The sequence below is a fragment of the Thalassophryne amazonica genome, chromosome 6, assembly GCF_902500255.1.
Source record: "Thalassophryne amazonica chromosome 6, fThaAma1.1, whole genome shotgun sequence".
NCBI classification, from domain to species: domain Eukaryota; kingdom Metazoa; phylum Chordata; class Actinopteri; order Batrachoidiformes; family Batrachoididae; genus Thalassophryne; species Thalassophryne amazonica.
The window spans coordinates 56,524,202-56,550,049 of record NC_047108.1 but is presented as its reverse complement, the minus strand read 5'-3'; the positions used below and the strand labels follow the sequence as shown (position 1 = coordinate 56,550,049).

General features: G+C 42.0%; 1 protein-coding gene across 1 annotated transcript in view; it reads left to right on the top strand.

The window, feature by feature from the left end:
• Window positions 1-25,848, top strand: part of LOC117512209 (plexin-A1-like) — a 1,069,160-nt gene that overhangs the window by 732,094 nt on the left and 311,218 nt on the right.

Sequence of the window (25,848 nt, the reverse complement as noted above, 5' to 3'; positions counted from 1 at the left end):
CTCGGGAAGTTGTGGATTGTATAGCTTTTTTTCTGGTGCCCCATCACAGTTTCATGGTGGAGCAGAAGAGAGATAAATCAAGCATGTCACGATCATTTCATTTAACTGCATTGTTGTGGAGTCAAAAGTCATAAAAAGTGTGTCACAGTCCAATTACCGATGGTACTTTCATGCATGCATAAAGCACTCAGAAAAATCCAGGGCAACTGAATACAGGAGCTTGTTGTGCTTCAATCACTGCAGTGACTGCTGACTTGATAGGTGTGTGTGAGAGAGAGAGAGAGAGAGAGAGAGAGAGAGAGAGAGAGAGAGAGAGAGAGTGAGTGACTAAGAGAGAGAGACAGAGAAACAGAGATGGCTGGTCTACAACTTGTGCATGTTCACCATGCAGATCCACCTTGGATTTGGTGTGGCAACCCCAAGTGAAAACAGGGGAGCACCCAAAGGGACTTACTTACAATATTATCAAAGTACTGATTTAAGATGTTCTGTATGTGTACTGGTAATCCCCTTCCATGTATTTTTTATTTGTTGGCACTGGATGTGGTGAGCCATTACTCTGCTGTTTTTGCAGTAACTTTTGCATCGTCTCTGTCTTTGGCTCACAAAGTGGTGACAATGCAGCAAACAAGATCAACACATCTGTGCTTAGTTTTACAAACACATTTAAGTGTGTTTTTCTTTTAAAATCTATGCTCATCTTCCAGCTGTGTTAAAATGGCTAAAACAGCAAGGTGTAAAAATGGCATAGTACACCTGTGGCGAGTTGAAAAAAAAAATGCCAAGGCTTTGCTTTTTTCTTTCAAATACATCCAAAGATGTTTTGAGCATGCCACAAGATAAACACACAGAAAAAAAAAACTTTTTACATGTTACACTTTCCGCATAAATACACAAATCCTTCATTCTTCCTGCTCACACAGATTGTGCAAACCAGGGGCTTATCCACATAGAAAGAGGATGCAACAGCCCCCGTGCAACACCCTTAGAATAAATGTCCAATTTGAAGACATGCTTTTCATACTACTACTGCTGCTAGATGCAACAGCCCCCGTGCAACACCCTTAGAATAAATGTCCAATTTGAAGACATGCTTTTCATACTACTACTGCTGCTACTACTAATGCTACTGCAAATAATAATAATAATAATAATAATAGGCTCCAGCCACCCATGATGCTTGGAGTAAAGGGGTATAGAACATGGATGGATGGATAATACTGATATTAGCAATTGTCATTTTCTTGACAATCCCACAGTGGCAAGAAAGACTGTCTCTGGATTGATTCCTGGAGGGGATGGTGTATGCTGAGATGGCTGGTAAAAGCCCAGCTTTGGCGCACACAGTTTCTTTCAGACACTATATGTGATTGCTGCGAAAAGATTCTGCTGGTCACGATCTCACTCTCTCTCCTTCCTCTTAGTCCCCTTGCCCTCTGTGTTCATTCGCATTTTTTCGAAGGCTTCCACTCCTGTGCAGATCATTGCTTTAGGTTGTGTTTCAGGATGTCTTTGTAGCGTGTCTTCTGCCCACCTCTCGACTGTTTTCCTTCACACAGCTGAAAGTAGATCTCCTTGGGAAGTGGGCTGTCATCCATCCATATAGTACAGTAATTATAATATTTTTACCAACTAAACTTTTTAATCAGTAAGTACTCTGGGCATAAGTTTTACAGTTCTGCATTAAGTGGAATTGATAAGCCATACGGTGGATCCGGAAAGTATTCACTTTTTACACATTTTATGTTACAGTCTTAATCCAAAATGAATGAAATTCTTTTTTTTTTTGTCAAAATTCTACACACAATAGCCCATAATGACAATGTGGAAAAAAAAGTATTTTGAGATTTTTTGCAAATTTATTAAAATAAAATAAAATAAAAAAAATCACATGTACATAAGTATTCATAGCCTTTGCCATCAAGCTCAAAATTGAGCTCAGGTGTGCACGAGCGCACATGCACTGTGCACTTGTGCGCACATGTGCATGTGGAACACAGCGCTGCCACCCACTCCTGTCCCGCGTTTGCCATCCAGACGTTTGGACATTGGGCAGTGATGTCCTTTTAGTGATGTCCTTTTAGCCAGTGATGGTTTTAAAGCTCAAACTAAATGCTGGACTGATAAGAAGTTTCTTAACTACAGAAAGTTAAACCCAAAACTATCTCAAAAATAGGCCATAGATTAAAAAATTCCATTACTGTCCTTTCAAGGATATGCATAGTTGTACTGACTTTTGTTGTCATGAGTTTCTACTTTGGGGTCTGTATTTTCATTAATCTTTCTAAAGTATTTGTTTTTGTCCTTCAGAAGAGAAAACACTTCACTTGTAACATTAAATGGAATACAATTATTGAGAGGTAATGCAAGTTTGACTCATTTGACATTTGAGTGTTATTTCACAGGCACACACTTACTTGTGTGACTTCAGTTGGTTAGAGTAGCTGCAGAGCCCTACAGTAATAAAGTGGAGCAGAAAACAAAGGCTCAATCTTGAAACAAAGGCATGTAACCACAGGAAGTGAAGTTTCAAAGCCACTCTCTTCCTCACTCGTCATTCCTGCCTCTCGGCCTTCAGTCAAGCTGTCACCACTAATGGAAACGACCACTTCAGCAGCGTTAATTTCCTGAGTTCCAGTCAGGACATCAGGCAGAGGGGAGGAATTTTAATGCCAGCAATTATGACTTATTTAACAAGAAATATGACTAACATGAGCTGCACACCACAGCACTCACTCATTGTGTTTGGTCCAATAGCAAGTACTTGCAGTGAAAAAGACAGCGGGAGTCAGCGTGTGGCTTTGGCAGCTTCGCCGGCTGCCTTTTCTTCAGCCTGTCACACCCTTGTCAGGAACTCTGGATCATTTTGCTGGCTGCTACATAACTGCTGGACATAAAGCATGTTGCTGATTTGCAGCCCCTTGCTGCCAGAACTCTACCTAGTCGTGACAAGAAGCCACGTTCCCACTGCAGAAGAAAAGAATGAATGATTTGCGGTTGTCATTCTGCCTATGATGTTGGAAGGTGACAAAAAAAAAAAAAAACAACTTTTGGGACACATTACTAAAGTTAATTTTCAGATCAGAGTGATGGTTCCTGCAGTTCTTTTGTGTTTTAGAAAGGTAATTTGCACAATTCTCATCTCTTGTGTTTCTGTAATAGCTTTCTGCGAGTGTAGTTTTCTATTACAATTTCCGGGCTTGAGGTTTTTGTCAGATTTGTCAGTAACTGCGATATTTTAAAGTCTTCTGAATAAGCGGTTGGAAAATTTGTGATTGTTGCATAAGAAACTGAAGTTTTGATTAGTTGGTCAAAAATTCATTTCAAGTTCTTTAACTGAAAAGATGAAAAATCCCTGGATACTGTACAGAGATGCTTTCAAAGAGGCAAGTGGTTTGCAACACTGTTGACATTAAGTGACCTATATTCCTGGGTCTACAGTCATGTTTCCCAACTTTAGCCTTCGGAGACTCACATTTTTGCATCTTTCTCTGCTCTGCCAAAGCTTATTTACTTTTACAAGGTGTTGAAGCTCATTCAGGTGTCTGCTTGCTGTTGATTAGCTGAGTATACCTGAAGAAGCAAATCTGTTTTTGGCAGAATAGGGACAGATAAAAAATATGCAGGTTAGCAAGGCCCTGAGGACCACAGTTGGGGACCACTGGTTGAAAGCACATGGTCTATAAAGTGTTGCACAAATTATTTTGGGGCTTGTGAAAGTCTTTTCTGCTATTTAGACATTATGAAATCTCATTGTATGCATGGGTACTGGTCAGAACAGGGCTGGATGAAGTCACATAATTAGTCATGGGTGTGTTGTGGGCATAACATAAAATCAACCAATGAAGGCACCTGTGCAGTATGGTGGCTTAGTGTTTAGCATTGTTGCCTCATGGCAAGGAGGTCCTAGAATCGCTTCCCCTCTGTTTAGAGTCATTCCCCCCATGTTCTTTCTGTCTGGAGTTTGCATATTCCTTCTGGGTGATTCAGTTTCCTCCCACTTTCAAAGATGAACATGTTAGGTGAACTGGAAACTAAATTGACTGTGAGTGTTTATGTGAATGTGTTTCTCTGTCTATATGTGGTCCTGCGATAGACTGGCTTACTCTGTACCTTGCCTCTCACCCAATGACCACTGGGATAGTCTCCAGCTCCCCATGACCCTTAACTGGAATGAGTGGGTATAGACAATGAATGAATGGGCACTTGTCAGCACCTTAAAGACACAACCAAGTGTCTGTGGTAATGTCATTGAGAAAGGGCACTCTTTCTGGTGACAAGAAGTCAGCACTCAAAGGGCACATGCACAGAGAATAAGCAGGTAAAATAGACATAATGCTGGAAGTGTAGTGACTGCTGTCACACTCTTGCATCCGCTTGCTATATGTGAAGAGTGTGCTTCATGTTCAACTGCTTTATCTGACCTTTGGGATTGACCTCACACACATTTTTGAATGAATGGAAAACTTTTAAATGGATATTTCTTTCAAAGCTAAATACTGTTCAGTCTGACTGCAACTGGAAATCTGCTGTCTTACTTTATCTGTGCACTGTGCTGCATATAGTGAGTTAACTTTTTCTGTTAAATTTGAAGTGTGTGATTGGTATTTTGAATATGTTTAAAATATAAGTCAGTGCTTTGACTTCTGTTTCATTGCAGACCAAATGAATCCTGCATTTAAGGCCTGCAACACTTTGCAATATGCATGGTCACTGAATATGTCTTGAAATTTATTTACAACAGTCATTATGGAATGCAAGCAGTATGGTACTGTTTGGTAAACCTGTCAAGTAGGCAGTTCTCAAAAATTTAGTGGTCATACTGTAAAGAGACTAGTGAAGGAAGCCACCAATACACCCATGACAATTCTGAAAGAATCATAAGCTTCTGTGGATGTGAGTGGAGAAGCTGGCATTTTTTACCAGTTTCATCCACATTCACAGCTTCATGTTGGAGTGGAGTAGAGAAGGACTGCAACGCTAGGTCTCCCACATGCCTTCTGGAAAACTGCAGCTGAAATTTTGTATGTTCTTTTTAAGAAAATCCTCCTCCATATGATTTCATCGTGAAGCTGTATAACTGGTGATGCATCAGAGAAAAGTTGTGTTACACAGTAGGGGAAACCGGGGCACAGTGAATCATGGGGCACAGGGAATCAGTAGCTATATCTGCAAAACTACATATATATTTGCAGCAGTTATGCCATAGTTTTATGCATGAAGACATTCCCCTTATAAATTAGTGTCTTGTTTTTGGATACATTTAGGGTAAAACTATTGTACCAAGAGGATATTGTATCAAAAACCACCATCTGCACCTACCCTAACCAGAAACCATGGGTCGTGCTAGAGGTACGTGCCAAACTCAAATCACGCACCGCTGCCTTTAATTCTGGAGACCCTGAGGCCTACAAAGCAGCCAGGTACGACCTCAGAAAGACTGTACGAACATCACAGCGGGAGTATAGGAAGAGGATCGAATCTGCCCAACAGAGCAACGACGCGCGGCAGGTGTGGTATGGCCTCCACTGCATGACAGACTATAAGGGGAGGAGCAGGTCTGTGGAGATGTCCAGCGCATCATTTCCAGACAAGCTCAACACCTTCTACGCCCGGTTTGATGCAGACAACACCACACCTGTAACCAAATCACATGTGGACAGTGAGGACGCCACACTCCACATAGACACAGCTACAGTGAGACGGGTGTTCAAGAAAGTAAACCCTCGTAAGGCTCCCGAGCCCGACGGCATCCCAGGGCGGGTGCTGAGAGTCTGCGCTGACCAACTCGCCGAGGTGTTTACCAACATCTTTAATCTGTCACTGAGCTTGTCTATTGTGCCCACCACCCTCAAGACCTCCACCATTGTTCCTATCCCTAAGACCCCCACAGCAACCTGCCTAAATGACCTTCGGCCCATAGCACTCACATCTGTCATCATGAAGTGCTTTGAGCGGGTCATTAAGAAACATATCTGTGCCTCCCTCCCCGACACCCTAGATGCCCTGCAGTTCGCATACAGAGCAAACAGGTCGACAGAGGACGCCATTGCTCTGGCAGTTCACACCTCCCTCAGCCATCTGGAGAAGGGGAATACATATGTGAGAATGCTCTTCATTGATTACAACTCAGCATTCAACACCATAATCCCCTCCAAACTGGTCACCAAGCTCACTGCCCTAGGCCTGGAGAAGTCCATATGCTGCTGGATCTTGGACGTCCTCACTAACAGACCACAGGCGGTGAGAATCGGCAGACACCTCTCCTCCACACTTGTCCTCAGCACGGGTGCTCCTCAGGGCTGTGTTCTCACTCCACTTCTCTACTCCCTCTTCACGTATGACTGTACAGCCAAGCACTGCTCTAACGTGATCCTCAAGTTTGTTGACGACACCACCATCTTGGGCCTCATCACTGACAACGATGAGACTGCCTACAGAGATGAGGTGAAATCACTGACCAGCTGGTGCCAGGAGAATAACCTCTCTCTGAACGTCAGCAAAACTAAGGAGATGATAGTGAACTTCAGGAGACAGCACGGAGGTCAGCACTCCCCCATCCACATCAACAACACCGAGGTGGAGCAGGTCAGCAGCTTCAAGTTCCTCGGCGTCCACATCACCGAGGACTTATTACTTACATCACTATATAAGACACTCACATATTACATAGCTGGTTTGCTGGATTATAGTTTGTATATGCCTCAGCGTATATTTAATAATTTTGAAGAAATCTTTATAATCATGTGTTTTTTCATTATATTCTAAGTTGATTCACTGTGTCCCGGACACTGATTCACTGTGCCCCGAGAATTAGTGTCCTGGGCACAGTGAATCAAAAATTTTAAAATCAGTTTTACACCTGTAAATTACACCTGGGGAGAAATAAATAACATAGCCTTATAAACAATAACTTGCTGTATTAAATCCACAATAGAATGACCTAAACCTATGCATAATGTGTTTGTGCTGCCACAAAACAACATTTCAGATCCACTGTGCCTCAGCTTCCCATAAATTTTGCAGAGTATAATATACTCTGCCAGGATAACATTTGGCCATAGTTCAGATAGAGTTAAAGACACTCTAGAGTGATATCAGCTCTTGTCAAATCACATTTTTTAACTCCACTAACAAATTCACAACATGATAGAGTTGATTTTACTTGGTGATAGAACTGATTTAGCACTGTGATAGAGTATATTTCACTCTATTTGGCCTGGAACCATATGTTATCCTGACAGAGTACATTTTACTCTGCAATATTTACTGTGTATGCTACTTTTTAGAATATGTTGCAGGCCTTAAATGCCTGAATGGATGTGTGTTGACAAATAAAATGAAGTTGACCACACAAGTCATGAAATGTCTTGGGTTCATGTTGTGCGCAATGAAATAGAAGTCAGAGTACAAGAATTTGATTTTTTTTTTTTTTTTTTTTCGTTTTCCATATTGCCCCAACTTTTTCTGGTTTGGGGTTGCATTATCAGCAGTCAGCATTTTCTTTTCAAACCATGTTTTTTTATTCAAATTTTATTTGGGTTTTATATTTAATAATACTCAACACAAATGCCAAACACCCAAAATAAAACAAATACACAAATAACAAACAAAAACAAGAAAAATACAGTAGCTAAAAGGCAGGAAACCTCCCAAGAGACATCAGCAACCATCAAAACTGAGAAAGGCTGACATCAAGTCCCAGTGAAGTGCACAATGTCTCTGCAAAATATCACGAGTGTCCATCATCCATGTCTTTAAGTGGTTATATTTTTTTCACATACAGTATATTCACAGAACATATTAACATATATTCACAATAACTGTCCCACTGTTCATTGATCACTTAATTTTTACAGGTCAGACTGCTCAGCATCTTGTCACATGGAGCAAATTTCATCATTTGAACTCTCCACGTTCAGTGGGTTAGTTTGAGGTTCCCTCCAACACCTCAGAATCATGCGCGCACAGGTTATTAGAGCTTTGTGTGGCACTACAGATTTGTCTCCAAGAAGGCACAATTTTGGTGATCCAGAAAGACCACATTTTAAGGCCCCTTCACACATAACTCTATTGAATATTGAAGGAGGAATTGCATGCCATTTGTCAAAAATCGGAGCCGTCTCTAACGTCTCGTATATCTGTCGCTACAACTATTTGCGCACACCAGCGGCGGAAAGACAGAGAGTGCCCTGTGAGAAACCATTCGATCCCTCTTGCGGCAGTTGTCGGCCAAATTCCAGGTTACATATATGAACATCCAACACCGCTCACTTGACACTTAGAAAATGTGGTGCCATTTGTGCTGTCAGTACAAAAATATTGAGCAGGTGATCACTTTCGAGCTGGCCGAGAAATTTGTCTAAGTGCCTCCATGAGTGTGGCATTGCAAAAAGCAACACACATGTGGTGTGCGTGTGTCTTGCACTCCCCCCCCCCCCACTCCCCCAGTCCTCCCAACACATGTAGTTTGTGGCAGGGGGGAACAATTGGATGGAATGCTATGTATACAGACATGATCACATGGGGGCCGCACAGCCACGTCTGAGCACACATAGCATGGCGAGGCTCCTCTCAGCTCATCACCAGCACACCGACAGCTGGAAACAATGGCTCAGTGCACACGACGTGTAACATTACAAACACAGAGATCACCACCAGGGCAGGTATATACATAATTACTACAGTGACTACATACACAGTTACATGCCAAATAACTAAAATGAATGACCACATAACACAGAAACAGAGTGACACGTTGGTCTGTGCACTGAATGGACAAGGGGGCATGGCCCCCAACAGCAACAGCTGTTGAGATCTCTGCTCCTGGACATCACAGTTGGGGAACACGTACTGTGTTTTGACAGCTGTCCTCCATGCATGTCTCTGCCTGCTGTCCTCATGTGGAAACACATAAAACATCTTTCGCCTTTGCACCGTGCTGCAGCAGCTCAGTGTTTTCGGGGTTCACTCATTTGGGCTGTTTCACTGTGATTTGTCTTGATTCCTGCTTATTTGTGCTATGTGTGAAGGGACCCTTAACGATTTACGTATGTAATCCAGAACATTCTTCCATATTGCAAATACCATATGACATATTTCCTTTCCATGTAAACCTCAGGTTAACCAGGTGTACAAACGTGTGTTTCAGCTGATGATCCCACAGTGTTTTCATTATCAGGATGAACTGTCTCTGCTGGTCAGACTGCTCCTTGGTCATGTCTTTATAACTGGACAGAGTGCAGATTTCCCATGGTATTCCACCTTTTTTTCTTGGCAGCTGTTCTGCCGAGCAGTGTAGCATAGAAACTTCACCAGTATCATACGTGGAGGCTTCAAATTGTCCGGTCGCGGCCCCACGATTCTGCGACAACTGTTGATCTTGTACTCATCCCTGTGTAGCCTCAAGCCATCACACAGGATTTTCCTGATATAGACTTTCATTGTACTCCCAGCCTCTTTCCCCTCCTTCAATCCAACAAGCTTGATATTCTAATGTCTGGTGCAGTTTTCCTGAGCTTCATCTCAGCTCATCAGTTGTTTCACTCACTGTGTTAGTTCCTTGTTTGCGTGAACAATGTTAGTTGTGCTATTTTCTACATTAGCAATGTGCGTTTTGGCCTCTCCCAGCCATGTCTCTAAAGCACTCCCTCCCCTCTTTAGCTCTGTTGTCATCGTCTGCCACTCCATTCAGGGTAGAGCCAATTTTAGTAAGTTCTGCAAAAAGATCCTAGATGTTGTTCTTGTGACTTGTTTTGGGGCTAGTGGTGTTAGCTTCCATTGTGGCAACAGTCTTCAAATGTGTTTGCCCACTTCACTTTGCTTGGAGCATTGTATGATTCAAACATAAATTTACTTGTTTAGCTTGAAGCTTAATAGCAATACCAATTATTCAGGATGCCTACTGGTCTTCCATGAAGAGTTATAACAGTTAACTGTAGATAATTGTTGGCGAAGATCAGGAGCAAGCCTAAGGTGCTGCTATGTCCCAGGTCCTCCTCACGTGACTCTCAAACCATGTTTAATGTCCAGAGTACTGTCTTACTGATTGCCAGACTTCCCCTGCTGAGGAATTATTAGTTTCATGTTTTTCATCAGTTCATTCATCCATTTTCTATACCCATTTACTCTAATCAAGGGTCACGTTGGGGGGGGACTAGATGCTAGTCCATTGCACTGCCACATATAGACAGACAAACTGATGAACACCCCACTCACACCTACAGTAAATTTAGAGTCACCAATTCAGCTAACTTGCATGTCTTTGGAACTGGGAGGCAGTTGGAGCACCAAGAGGGAACACACACAAACATGGGGAGAACATGCAGACGTCACACAGAAAGAACCAGGTGGGAAGCGATCTCATGACCTAACCACCGTCCAAGTTGATCATGACCACCGTAGTGCTAACTACTAAGGCACTGTGGTGCCCGTTTTCATTAGTTATTACTTTCATCTCTTTAAGTTTTCTTTTCAATGGGACAGTGCGGTCTTGTTTGAAGCCCTGTGTGATATTGCAGGATTTGACCACTTCTGGGGGCAGCCTGCCGTTGTGCACAACTCTGTCTCATGGCAAGTTGTGATTCAGGAGCACGAAATATACATTAATCTATTGGTTCGTGATATTGTGATGAAAGTGCCTCATTTTCATCATGGCAGCACAAATTCATTCTCATTCATTCTGTGATGGCTGCACGAAATTAAAAGTGAAGCGGGGGAGTTATGATTAGGTTTGGGGGAAGGAGTACGATTAGTTTATGGTTAAGGTTAGGGTCGGGGGTAAGAGTAGGGTTAGTAATATTGAGTTAAAAAAGCCCCGTCACAAAAATTTGACTCATTTCATGCCGGGAGCATGAAAAAAAAGTGTGAGACTGGGCTGTTGTGCAACACAAACATAGCATCACTTCATATGGAAAAATGGTGTGCTGTTTTGTTTTCGGCTGCAGTCACCAAAGAAGTTGTGAAAAGTGCATTTTTTTTTTCATTTTCCAGTGGACAAGGGAAGACGAGGCAAATGAGAGAAGTTGTGTCGGTAAGGTTTAGCCTACACACATTGACAGAGTAGCTGCAGTCTCTCGCCTGCACAACTGTCTTAACATGTTTGAGTTCCGGGTCATAAACAAACTGTAACAGATGTCTGCTTTCCAACTTTCCACTTTTTCTTTACATTTTCACTTTGTTTTCCAGGTAATTTGCCCAAAAACTCAGAAAGTGCCGTGTTTCTGGTGGGGACATATGAGGGCTGTCCCCGGATGTAGGATTATTGCGTCATGTGTGTCATATTTTAACCCTTTAGCTCCCATCCTCAATCGAGACTGTGCTGCTTAATTCCATTTCATGGGACGATGTATGTGCGGTGACTATTGCAGCATCTCAGTACCAGAAATGACTTTCAGATTACATTTTGCTGGTCTATGGTGCAAATGGTTTCTGGTGCCGGTCAATTCAATGCACCTGCACTTGTGCCCTAGTACATCTCATTCTGATTTCAACATGGTAGTGGGCTTATAAATGAGCATAAGTTAACTTGGGATTTGGAGAACAAGGGTTTTGGGTATGAAACTACCTATCAGTTGGCACTGTGTGAAATTTTATGCTGGGTGAAAGATAGTGTCCTAAATACCTTATGAAGGGCTCCACAGATGCATCAACACATGTTTATTATACCACATGCTAAGTTGCATGCGTGGCGTTTGCATGCCCAGTATTTGATACACTCACATATATTTATTTCTTCAGGAGTAGGAATCCTGAGAGTTGCTGATGCTGAAGGATAGAGATCTTTCTCAGCAAATCTCTGGTTCAATGGTAAATCAAATGGAAACACTTCAACAAAAACATACCATTACATCAGCGCTCACTGCATTTTACTGTTTTATAAAATATCAATATTCTCCCAAGGAGGAAAGAAAAACAAAACATACAAGCATCCATTCAACTTGGTAGCACCCTGGAAGGCTACATATTGAAAGCTGAAAAATGTTTTTGCAGCAAGCTAATGCACCCCCTCCCCCTGCAGAGCTCCCTGTCAGGTGAAACTGTGATAGGATCCAATTAAGGAGGCTGTAGATAAAATGATGATGAATTGCAGTTGTACACCAGACTGACGGACACAAGCACACAATCTCGAGAAACCACTAAAAGGGAAAAGTATATAGCAGAGAAGTAAAAGAGGAGGGGAGGGAGAAAATCAAAGTGTAAAATTGAATTTGATGGAGAGAAAAGAGAAATGGAGATGAGAGGGAAAGACAGACTTTTTTAATGAATTTGTTGAGCTTTTGCATTGGACATTTAAGATAAATCATTTATTAGAAACAACACTCATGAAGTGGTGAACATATTGTTGATTGATGAGGATGCATTTACTCCATCAGTGTTGCTGTTATTGGCTCTAAGTGCAGTCTTTGATACAGTCAATCACTGCATTTTGCTTAAGCAATTTGAAAATGAGTAAGGTCTGTCTCCTTCGGTGTGCCGTACATGACTCTGTGTTTTTACCATATTTTCTGAACTATAAGTCACACCATAGTGGAAGTTGCATTTGTCAAAAAATGGATAATGAAGAGGAAAAATAATAGATAAATCACACTGGAGTTTACGTAACACCCCTGTCACACCTTGACGATTTAGCCAGCCTATGCTATGCCAACCATATTAAAAATGCTGGCATACGCTGATGTATGTCTAATATGTTATGGATAAGTTTTGTATAAGTTAATAGCATGCTGATATACATCTTAATATGGTGAGTACGTCGAAAAATTTTGGGCATGCACAATATTTTTGACATATAACAGTGCATGACTCATACGTCCCACATAAGTTGTAGATAAGTTACGCGACTGTTGATATACTCTACTTGTAAGTTACTCGTAAGTCATAATACATCCATTGATTGACTGAAGAACTGAAAGCTGCAGTCCTCATCCAAACAGTTCAGACTGTTACAATATTAAAACCATTCACACACTGAGTAAATATAAAGACACTGGCCCAATCTCAGTTCTCTTTTGTGCCCCTTCCCCCTTCCCCTAGGCCCTACCCCTACCCCTGTGCCTACCCCTTTAAAACAAGGGGTAAGGCGAAGGGGTATGCCTCAAGCCTTATGAATTGAGACAGCCTTATGAATTGAAAAACCCGTCTCATGAGTTTAACGTCATCATGTTGCGTTGCTTAAAGTGCTGTCTTCACTGTTTGTCAACATGGCAACCAAAGTGCAACTTGTTGCAGTAGCTTGTTTGCTCTTTTTATTTTCTCGCCTTTCTGCATCAATGCGAAGAAATAGAAGGAGATGCAGAGTTCTTTGATGCATCGCAATCATGTCAGAGAATTGTTTGGTATGTATTCAGCGTTGATATCTCTTTTCTCTGTGCTAGTTTGAGCCAACCTACAACAATGTTACCGCAGCTGCTCAACATAATTACACAATGAACATCATTTCAACTGTTTAACGAATCACTCCGTTTTGCATTAATACTGACTTTAATGCAGTGTTGCTTTTGTAAAAGTGTATGGTGTGTGTTATAGATATTTACAGATATATACAGTAAGTAATCAAAAAAAATGTGTTGTCCATTAGCATGTTAATGCCACACCATGCACAGACGTGTGCTTCTTCTCTCTTCCTCCAGACTCTGGACCTTGATTTACAAAGGAAATGCTAGAACATAACTTTGGAGCACTCAGCAGCAGTCCAGTTCTTTTTTTTGTCTTTAGCCTAGGCGCGACGCTTCTGATGCTGTCTCTTGTTCAAGAGTGGCTTGACACAAGGAATGCAACAGCTGAAACCCATGTCTTGCATACGTGTGTGCATGATGATTCTTGAAGCACTGACTCCAGCTGTCGTTCACTCTTTGTGAATCTCCCCCACATTTCTGATTTTTTTTTTTTTCACAATATTCAAATTTTCTGAGATACTAAATTTGGGGTTTTCATTAGTTGTCAGTTATAATCATCAAAGTAATTAAATATACATTTGAAATACTGTATATCATTCTGTGTAGAGTGAATGTATACATTATACAAGTTTCACTTTTTGAATGGAATTACTGAAATAAATCAACTTTTTCATGATATTCTAATTATATGACCAGCACCTGTATGTATGTTATGGGGTGCATCTAGTTCTGTTAACCTTATATTTCTTTTTCAAATTCTCCCATTTTTTTGGAGGCCTGGGAACTGTTGACTACTCCATCCAGCCCGATTTCCTTCAGACATTTCCTTGACAAAAATAATAGTAGTCTATTAGGACATCAGGTTATGTGTTATACATGTGCGTGTATATATTTTCCAAGACCACTCAGTCACAAACTGGCCTAAAGAACACAGGACACTGTACTGAAGACATAATGAACTTTCATTTTGTGTACAGTTAGGGTACAATGTCTGTGGTGCTGCGTTTGGAGCTTCCTCTCCTCCCCACAGGTCACAGTTTTGTGCCAGAAGTTGAAAGTGTCACTGCACCTTGTTAACATCACAGTTACTACAGGCAACAGACAATTCTGTCTAAACGTGATAAAATTATCCCATGATCTACAAAGAAAAAGTAAAAATTTTAAAAATGACTCCATTTTGCCTCCGTGTGGAGCAGAGATGCTGCACAGCACCATGTGTGCATGTGCGTGCGACGCTGTGCTCATCAATATTCCCACTGTCGCCAAGTGCTTGCTCACAGGGGGTCGTTTTGACCATTGGGGTTTTTCCGTAATTATTGTATGGCTTTGCCTTACAATATAAAGCGCCTTGGGGCAACTGTTGTGATTTGGAGCTATATAAATAAAATTGATTTGATTTGATTTGAATATTACGTGTTCCACCATTGGGGGAAAAAAACAAACATTTATGGTATGTATTTGTGTATGTTCCTTCTTCTTCCTTGTCTTTCGGCTGTTCCCGTTAGGGATTGCCACAGCAGATCAGTCGTTTCCATCTCACCCTGTCCTCTGTATCTTCCTCTGTCACACCAACCAAATGCATGTGTTGTGTGGGCCGCTGAAGAGGAGGTACTGCTGGCCCACCACCACCAGAGGGCGCCCTGCCTGGAGTGCGGGCTCCAGGCACCAGAGGGCGCTGCCGCCTTACGGGAGCAGCCAGGGTGACAGCTGTCACCCATCACTGGACACAGCTGTTCCACTCAGCACGGAGGTATATCAGCAGGACGGCGTCTCCACCTCAGTGCCGAGATATCGCCTTAAGATTGAGGTAACCTTCTCTGCAAGCATATTCTGTATAATCTGATAAAACTTGTTAAACCTTTTCAGGACAGCTGACTACTGAAAGCTAATTACTTGGATAAGTACTCACCTTCCTGCTTTATTGTGACAAGAGGTGGAGGCGGCTTCTCCCCTCTCCGTTTACTGGGTGCTGTCGCATCCACACCTGTGTGTTTGTTGCTCTCTCCCGCCAGCAGTACCAGATCCGACGAGCGGAGGCAGTGGCCACCTGGGAATTCGGGACTTGGCGGTTCCAGTACTTCTGGGGTTCGGTGGCAGAGGAGATCTGGGTGGTTCCGGTTCGACTAGGACGGACGTCTCCTACCTTCGAGCCTGCCCACACGACACCAGCAGATTTCGGCTTAAACCCCAAATTATTGATTGTTGTATCGGTTGTGCCCGTTTCACAACAGTAAAACTTGTTATTCACCTTTACCCATTGTCCGTTCATTGCGCCCCCTGTTGTGGGTCCGTGTACCTACACTTTCACAACAGGATATCTCGGCCAGCGTCATGGATCCCGAGGGGCGTCAACCGGCTGTTGAACGGCCAATGGAAGAACAGGGCGCGTCAGCGTCTTCGGGAGGGGTAATCGGTGAGTTGCAGCGGATCCTCACCGCTTTCACCACTCGGATCGATTTAATGACCGAGCAGCACGTTCTCCTAAACCGCAGGGTGGAGGCTCTCGCCGCACAAGTGGAAGCACGCCCTCTGGGCGCCGCTGCGGCTCTCCCTCCCGAGGACCCTGCGCGTGATAGTGACGTTCCACTGGTCGTTCAACGGTCCCTTCCTCCGTCCCCAGAAGCTTACATAAGCCCTCCAGAACCGTACGGAGGCTGTGTGGAGACGTGCGCGGATTTTTTGATGCAGTGTTCGCTCGTCTTCGCACAGCGTCCCGTGATGTACGCGACTGACGCTAGCAAAGTAGCTTATGTAATAAACCTGCTTCGTGGGGAGGCACGCGCTTGGGCTACAGCGCTCTGGGAGCAGAACTCACGGCTCCTTCATACATACGATGGGTTTGTGTGGGAGCTCAGAACGGTGTTCGATCACCCCAATAGAGGAGAGACCGCTTCAACCGTGCTACTGTCAATGAGACAGGGGCGTCGGAGCGCAGCTGCCTATGCAGTCGCCTTCCGCATCGCGGCGGCGAGATCCGGCTGGAATAGCACTGCCCTCCGCGCCGCCTTTGTAAACGGACTGTCACTGGTCCTAAAGGAGCACCTGGTGGCGAAGGACGAACCGCGGGACTAGGACGGACGTCTCCTACCTTCGAGCCTGCCCACACGACACCAGCAGATTTCGGCTTAAACCCCAAATTATTGATTGTTGTATCGGTTGTGCTCGTTTTACAACAGTAAAACTTGTTATTCACCTTTCTCCATTGTCCGTTCATTGCGCCCCCTGTTGTGGGTCCGTGTACCTACACTTTCACAACAGCATGTCCTCCTTCAACACATCCATAAACCTCCTCTTTGGCCTCCCTCTTCTCCTCCTGCCTGGTGGCTCCATCCTTAGCATCCTTCTCCCTATATACCCTGGGTCCCTCCTCTGCACATGTCCAAACCATCTCAATCGCGCCTCTCTGACTGTCTCCAAACCGTCCCACCTGAGCTGTCCCTCTGATATGTTCATTCCTAATCTTGTCCATTCTTGTCACTCCCAAAGAGAATCTCAACATCTTCAGCTCTGCCACCTCCAGCTCTGCCTCCTGTCTTTTTGTTAGTGCCACAGTCTCTAAGCCGTACAACATAGCTGGTCTCACTACTGTCTTGTAAACTTTCCCCTTCACTCTTGCTGATATTCTTCGGTCGCAAATCACTCCTGCCAGCTTTCTCCACCCACTCCACCCTGCCTGCACTCTCTTCTTCACCTCTTTACCACACTCTCCATTACTTTGAACAGTTGACCCCAAATATTTAAACTCATCTACTTTCACCATTTCTACTCCTTATAACTGCACTATTCCACTGGGCTCCCTCCCATTCACACACATGTACTCAGTCTTGCTTCTACTGACTTTCATTCCCCTTCTCTCCAAAGCATATCTCCACCTCTCCAGACTAGACTCAACTTGCTGTCTACTCTCACTACAGATCACAATGTCATCTGCAAACATCATAGTCCATGGGGACTCCTGTCTGATCTCATCCGTCAACCTGTCCATAACCACTGCAAACAAGAAAGGACTCAGAGCTGATCCTTGGTGTAATCCCACCTCCACCTTGAATGAGTCTGTCATTCCGACTGCATATCTCACCACTGTCATACTATTCTTGTACATGTCCTGCACTATCCTAACTTCTCTGCCACTCCAGACGTCCTCATACAATACCACAGCTCTTCTCTTGGCACCCTATCATAAGCTTTGAAATGTTTGAAAATAAAAACAAAGCTAATGATATGAATAGCAGTTACAGTCAAAACGTAAGGAGCAGCTGATGAATAAAACATGTTTTCAAAGTCGTCATAAAACTGTAATGGTATTATTAAGTATTCGTATCGGCACTCTGTATCGAGGAGTACCCAAATGCAGTGGTGGGCACAGTTCAGCTAATCCGATAACAGATAATTATCGAAGCTAATATTTTTGCTAGTGGATTAGGTTTTCAAAGTTTTAAAATCATCATTGGACTAATTATCTTCCGATGAATTTAGTTCCGATAACTTTCAGTCTGATAAGTTTAACGGTCAAAAATGTTTGTAAACCCTAAAATCAAACATTTTAGTCCATCTGTTGTGTGTTTGTAGCAGACTGGCTGCATGTTGCTTGCTGATGACGCCATCATTAAGCGCAAAATGTGATTGACCGGTCGACGCAGGGAGCATTGTGGGTAGTGTAGTTCAGGTTCACTTTGGATGTTACAGTGAGTCGTCCACTCGACACAAAAACAAAACAGACTAATTTTAACATTATTTCATTTTATTTCTTTGTGGCTGAGGGTATAATTTAATCGCCAAGACTCGGTGAGGGAGAGGACCTCTCACGGCGCAGCTGTGAACAGAGGGACTTTTCGTCATCGTTTAGACACTGTTTTGGATTTTGCAAAAAAAAGGATGCTTTATGTGGATTATTTATTCAGATGAATCCCACTGAAACTAGCAGGTAAGAATTTATATGTCTTTTACTCTGCCAATCAATGCATTCATTGACATATTTCAGTTGTTTAAGCAGCACGGTTTAAAGCATGTGAAAAAAGCAGCAGCTTTTTAGTTCGTAAATGACGGTGTATCTAATACAGACCATAGATAAACTGTGACTTCTGATACTGTGTTTTACTGCTTTTGAAAGATGATGACAGTGTTTGGGGTTCATTTTTCATGCATTCTTATGTGTTTGTGATCGTTGAATTTACCCAGCAGCGAAAAGTAAAAGTGAAACTGGTTTATCAGAAGCCTACAGTGTAATCTGATATGGCCGCGTCAAATCAATACTAAAAGTTATCGGTTATCTGTAATAAAGATACATTTTTTAGCAGTTTATCAGTTTAACATTATAAAAGATAACTTTTCAGTTATCAGATTGGTTATCGAAGCTAACTTTTTGGTTAGCTGTGCCCACCACTGCCAAAATGTATGTCGTACTTGTACTCAGTCTGGAAAAAAGTGGTATCGGTGCATCCCTACCTTTTTGGAATTGTTATGATCAGGCAAATAATATGGCATACTTTTCAATGTGATTGGAGCATTTTTAAATTTTGACCCCGTGTAATTCTTCATTGACCAATGTAGGTCATTAGAGGTCAGTTCCAGTTCTGAAAATGAACATTAAATAATTTCGAATATGTGTGCCAAATGTCATGTTTTAGTCACAAAATGCACAATCATTTTGCCTATCTGCTGCACAACAAATTGGCACTGTCAGTCAATAGACAAATTTTGATCTGCAAAGGATTTAGCAGATTGAAAAACCCTTTTGATCTATATTTTGTGTTATATTTTAGGTTCTGAAAAGTCACTTCTAAGAAGACTTTGACCTTGAAAATTTTTTCCAAGGTAAAATTTTTTAGTTTTTTGTCTGTTGGACATGTGCAGGGGTGCAGGTTAATGTGCTTGGTTTCAGTGCAGAAGGCTCCGGGTTCAAATCCCATCCCTGCCACATTTATGTAATGTGGAGTTGCGTCAGCAAGGGCATCCGGCGTAAAATCTGTGCCAATTCAACATGCAGATCCACCTTGGATTTGCTGTGGCGACCCTGAGTGCAAACAAGGGAGCAGCCGAAGGGACTTACTTACTTTTTTTGTTGTCTGTTGGACATGTGCATTATATACCCAAAATCATTCTCTTGCCACAAAACCTGTCATTTCTTAGTTCACAGTCTTAATAAAAAATAAACTACAATTAGACACACTCAGGCCACTCTCAGTAGTTGAATTCGTTGTATGCCCATGACATGCCCACATGGCTGTGAATGATGTGTGGGCTTAACTCAATACATGAGAGTGCAGGACGTAGGATGGCACATACTGTAAGGCTTTAGAAGATCTAGCACTTGGGAGAGTGCTAATCCATTTGAAATTTTATATGTCAACAATGGTCTTGTATTTCAGCTGCTCCTGGTTATTCAGGGTCACCACAGCCTATCTAGTACAGGTCTGTGTATGAGGCGTTAGAGGCAGCTACGAAATTACACAGTCTGCAAACGATTCCTGCTTCATGCGCACTTAATGCATGAAATTTGCACTATGTTTGAAGGGCCCCTAAGATATAACATTGAAACAATATTCAACTAGAAGCACTCGGAGAGTGCAAACCTCCGCCATGGCCATAGGGTCACTGACATTACATGGAATACCATTTGGCAAAGAGACTTATTCCACATCATTTCACACATCTACCGTCATGTTTCAGATTCAGTGATTAAGCCCTTAGATCTTCAGCAAATGTATTTATAAAGAGAAACTGCATGAACTACGCAAGTTTTTTTTTTTTTAACAAGTTTATTCAGTGAGAAGAAACAAATGCTAAATTATTGTTGTGTCGTAACTTAATTTTTGTTCAGCCTTTGTGTCCCGTCTGCATGAAGTTACATGCAAAAATGTTGAAATTGGCTCTATCCTGCAATGATAAAGAATCCTTAAAAAAATACGGGATCCGGATCATGTTCCGGATCATTACCAAAATTTAATGACTTCTAAGTTAGGCCAAGATACATCCCTGGTAAAAATGTCATTGAAATCCGTTGAGGATTTATTGAGTAATCCTGCTAACAAACCAAACAACCAACAAACAAATGGACGTGACCAAAAACATAACCTCGTTGGCAGAGGTAATGATCTATAGTCTCAAAAGCTGCATTAAATAACAGCAAGAGCAGAAGTGGTACACAAATTCATAGCAATGAGAAAATTATTAGCTATTTTACTGATTACACTTTTTCAAGAGTAAGTCCTGAATTTCAATTCAATTTATTTCATTTATATACTGCTGAATCACAACAAAGTTGCCTCAAGGTGCTTCACACGTCTAACCTTACCAACCCACAGAGCAAGCACACAGGTGACAGTGGTAAGGAAAAACTCCCTCTGATGATTGATCAATCAATCAATCAATTTTTTTATATAGCGCCAAATCACAACAAACAGTTGCCCCAAGGCGCTTTATATTGTAAGGCAAGGCCATACAATAATTATGTAAAACCCCAACGGTCAAAACGACCCCCTGTGAGCAAGCACTTGGCTACAGTGGGAAGGAAAAACTCCCTTTTAACAGGAAGAAACCTCCAGCAGAACCAGGCTCAGGGAGGGGCAGTCTTCTGCTGGGACTGGTTGGGGCTGAGGGAGAGAACCAGGAAAAAGACATGCTGTGGAGGGGAGCAGAGATCGATCACTAATGATTAAATGCAGAGTGGTGCATACAGAGCAAAAAGAGAAAGAAACAGTGCATCATGGGAACCCCCCAGCAGTTTACGTCTATAGCAGCATAACTAAGGGATGGTTCAGGGTCACCTGATCCAGCCCTAACTATAAGCTTTAGCAAAAAGGAAAGTTTTAAGCCTAATCTTAAAAGTAGAGAGGGTGTCTGTCTCCCTGATCTGAATTGGGAGCTGGTTCCACAGGAGAGGAGCCTGAAAGCTGAAGGCTCTGCCTCCCATTCTACTCTTACAAACCCTAGGAACTACAAGTAAGCCTGCAGTCTGAGAGCGAAGCGCTCTATTGGGGTGATATGGTACTACGAGGTCCCTAAGATAAGATGGGACCTGATTATTCAAAACCTTATAAGTAAGAAGAAGAATTTTAAATTCTATTCTAGAATTAACAGGAAGCCAATGAAGAGAGGCCAATATGGGTGAGATATGCTCTCTCCTTCTAGTCCCCGTCAGTACTCTAGCTGCAGCATTTTGAATTAACTGAAGGCTTTTTAGGGAACTTTTAGGACAACCTGATAATAATGAATTACAATAGTCCAGCCTAGAGGAAATAAATGCATGAATTAGTTTTTCAGCATCACTCTGAGACAAGACCTTTCTGATTTTAGAGATATTGCGTAAATGCAAAAAAGCAGTCCTACATATTTGTTTAATATGCACTTTGAATGACATATCCTGATCAAAAATGACTCCAAGATTTCTCACAGTATTACTAGAGGTCAGGGTAATGCCATCCAGAGTAAGGATCTGGTTAGACACCATGTTTCTAAGATTTGTGGGGCCAAGTACAATAACTTCAGTTTTATCTGAGTTTAAAAGCAGGAAATTAGAGGTCATCCATGTCTTTATGTCTGTAAGACAATCCTGCAGTTTAGCTAATTGGTGTGTGTCCTCTGGCTTCATGGATAGATAAAGCTGGGTATCATCTGCGTAACAATGAAAATTTAAGCAATACCGTCTAATAATACTGCCTAAGGGAAGCATGTATAAAGTGAATAAAATTGGTCCTAGCACAGAACCTTGTGGAACTCCATAATTAACTTTAGTCTGTGAAGAAGATTCCCCATTTACATGAACAAATTGTAATCTATTAGACAAATATGATTCAAACCACCGCAGCGCAGTGCCTTTAATACCTATGGCATGCTCTAATCTCTGTAATAAAATTTTATGGTCAACAGTATCAAAAGCAGCACAGAGGTCCAACAGAACAAGCACAGAGACAAGTCCACTGTCCGAGGCCATAAGAAGATCATTTGTAACCTTCACTAATGCTGTTTCTGTGCTATGATGAATTCTAAAACCTGACTGAAACTCTTCAAATAGACCATTCCTCTGCAGATGATCAGTTAGCTGTTTTACAACTACCCTTTCAAGAATTTTTGAGAGAAAAGGAAGGTTGGAGATTGGCCTATAATTAGCTAAGATAGCTGGGTCAAGTGATGGCTTTTTAAGTAATGGTTTAATTACTGCCACCTTAAAAGCCTGTGGTACATAGCCAACTAACAAAGATAGATTGATCATATTTAAGATCGAAGCATTAAATAATGGTAGGGCTTCCTTGAGCAGCCTGGTAGGAATGGGGTCTAATAAACATGTTGATGGTTTGGATGAAGTAACTAATGAAAATAACTCAGACAGAACAATCGGAGAGAAAGAGTCTAACCAAATACCGGCATCACTGAAAGCAGCCAAAGATAACGATACGTCTTTGGGATGGTTATGAGTAATTTTTTCTCTAATAGTTAAAATTTTATTAGCAAAGAAAGTCATGAAGTCATTACTAGTTAAAGTTAATGGAATACTCAGCTCAATAGAGCTCTGACTCTTTGTCAGCCTGGCTACAGTGCTGAAAAGAAACCTGGGGTTGTTCTTATTTTCTTCAATTAGTGATGAGTAGAAAGATGTCCTAGCTTTACGGAGGGCTTTTTTATAGAGCAACAGACTCTTTTTCCAGGCTAAGTGAAGATCTTCTAAATTAGTGAGACGCCATTTCCTCTCCAACTTACGGGTTATCTGCTTTAAGCTGCGAGTTTGTGAGTTATACCACGGAGTCAGGCACTTCTGATTTAAAGCTCTCTTTTTCAGAGGAGCTACAGCATCCAAAGTTGTCTTCAATGAGGATGTAAAACTATTGACGAGATACTCTATCTCCCTTACAGAGTTTAGGTAGCTACTCTGCACTGTGTTGGTATATGGCATTAGAGAACATAAAGAAGGAATCATATCCTTAAACCTAGTTACAGCGCTTTCTGAAAGACTTCTAGTGTAATGAAACTTATTCCCCACTGCTGGGTAGTCCATCAGAGTAAATGTAAATGTTATTAAGAAATGATCAGACAGAAGGGAGTTTTCAGGGAATACTGTTAAGTCTTCTATTTCCATACCATAAGTCAGAACAAGATCTAAGATATGATTAAAGTGGTGGGTGGACTCATTTACTTTTTGAGCAAAGCCAATAGAGTCTAATAATAGATTAAATGCAGTGTTGAGGCTGTCATTCTCAGCATCTGTGTGGATGTTAAAATCGCCCACTATAATTATCTTATCTGAGCTAAGCACTAAGTCAGACAAAAGGTCTGAAAATTCACAGAGAAACTCACAGTAACGACCAGGTGGACGATAGATAATAACAAATAAAACTGGTTTTTGGAACTTCCAATTTGGATGGACAAGACTAAGAGACAAGCTTTCAAATGAATTAAAGCTCTGTCTGGGTTTTTGATTAATTAATAAGCTGGAATGGAAGATTGCTGCTAATCCTCCTCCTTGGCCCGTGCTACGAGCATTCTGACAGTTAGTGTGACTCGGGGGTGTTGACTCATTTAAACTAACATATTCATCCTGCTGTAACCAGGTTTCTGTTAGGGGATGGCAGGGGGAGAGAAGCTGCAGAGAGGTGTGTAAGACTACAACTCTGCTTCCTGGTCCCAACCCTGGATAGTCATTTTTGGAGGATTTAAGAAAATTGGCCAGATTTCTAGAAATGAGAGCTGCTCCATCCAAAGTGGGATGGATGCCGTCTCTCCTAACAAGACCAGGTTTTCCCCAGAAGCTTTGCCAATTATCTATGATGATTTGAGGAAGAAACCTGAAGCAGACCAGACTCAAAGGGGTGACCCTCTGCTTGGGCCATGCTACCAGCACAATTGACAAAACAATTGACAAAACAAATATACAGGAAATTTTGCTAGTACATAGGACGGGAGGGCAGTGGTGGGCACAGCTAACAAAACAGTTAGCTTCGATAATCATTTATCAGATAACTGAAAAGTTATCTTTTATGATGATAAACCGATAAACTGCTAAAAAATATCTTTATTAAAGATAACTGATAACTATTAGTATTGATTTGGACGTGGCCGCATCAGATTACACTATCGGCTTCTGACAAACCAGTTTCACTTTAAGCGCCGCAGGGGCTGCTGGGTAAATTCAAGGAGCACAAATACAAAGAACACATGAAAAATGAATAAACAAAAGTTTACTTTTACTTTTCGCTGCTGGGTAAATTCAAGGATCACAAACACATAAGAATGCATGAAAAATGAACCCCACTGTCATCATCTTTTAAAAGCAGTAATACACAGTATTAGAAGTCACAGTTTATTTCGGTATTAGATACACCGTCATTTATGAACTAAAAGCTGCCGCTTTTTTCACACACTTTTAACCCTGCGACTTAAACAACTGAAAAACATCCATTAATGCATTGATTGGCAGAGTAAAATACACGTAGTAAATATAAATTCTTACCTGTTAGTTTCAGTGGGATTCATCTGAATAAATAATCCACATAAAATGCCCTTTTTTAAAAATCCAAAACAGTGTTGAAACAATGACGAAAAGTTAGTTAGTGACGAAAAGGCACGCGCGCGCACACGAACGTTTGTCAAGCAAATGTGGAGATGTCTGGAGTTCTGCTTGTTGTTGACATGTCCTGTCTCAGGACTTGTGTCCTTTTTTGTCCTTTTTTTAACTGCGATGTGAGAGTTTGAGCAGAAAACAAGGAACTAATGCCTGCAGCCAGACATTTTTTTCTTTTAATTGTTCACATGTGCGCACGTGAACGAACATCCATGAGTGGACTAGAGATGTCTGGACTTTTTACTGGATATTTCTGGCAATCAGTCTGCATTTTTTTTCTGAGGTCTTTTTTTTTCAGCATGTAGTTTTTACTGCATTAAGTACACGGTATAAAAACAATCCTGCGTGATTTATACTGCGGGAACAATGGAACACAGCAGGAATCATAAATTGGTTTCCGAGTCACGCCGGGTAACACCTCTTTACCCCGAGTTACGCCTCTTTGCCCCAAGTTACACCTCTTTGCCCCGACTTGCACTGGAACCACTTCCTTTCTGCGTTGAGCACAGGACGCCAAAAAAATTAAACAGGTTTTTTTTCGGTGCCCGACTTGCTTCCTCCTTTGTGCCCCTCGCGCTGTTGTGGCGCAGAGCTGCATCGTCTCGGCACTGAGTTCCTTCCACACGGTGTCATCATAATGACGCACGATGCAACTGGGAGCAACTGGGAGCACTCCCGGTGTGAAAGGGGCTTAAAGGGTCATGGGGGGCTTGCAGCTCCTTGTAAAATAAACAATGAGTTCATTAAGAGGAAAAAAGGAAGTAAAAAGGAATCAGTGCATCATAAAACCCATTTATGATTAAAAACCTGGACACTAGCTACCATTGTATGTGGTATTCTCTGTTGGGGAGTGTTTATATTTATCACAGCTGGCTGTGACTGGGACAGCAGAGTGTA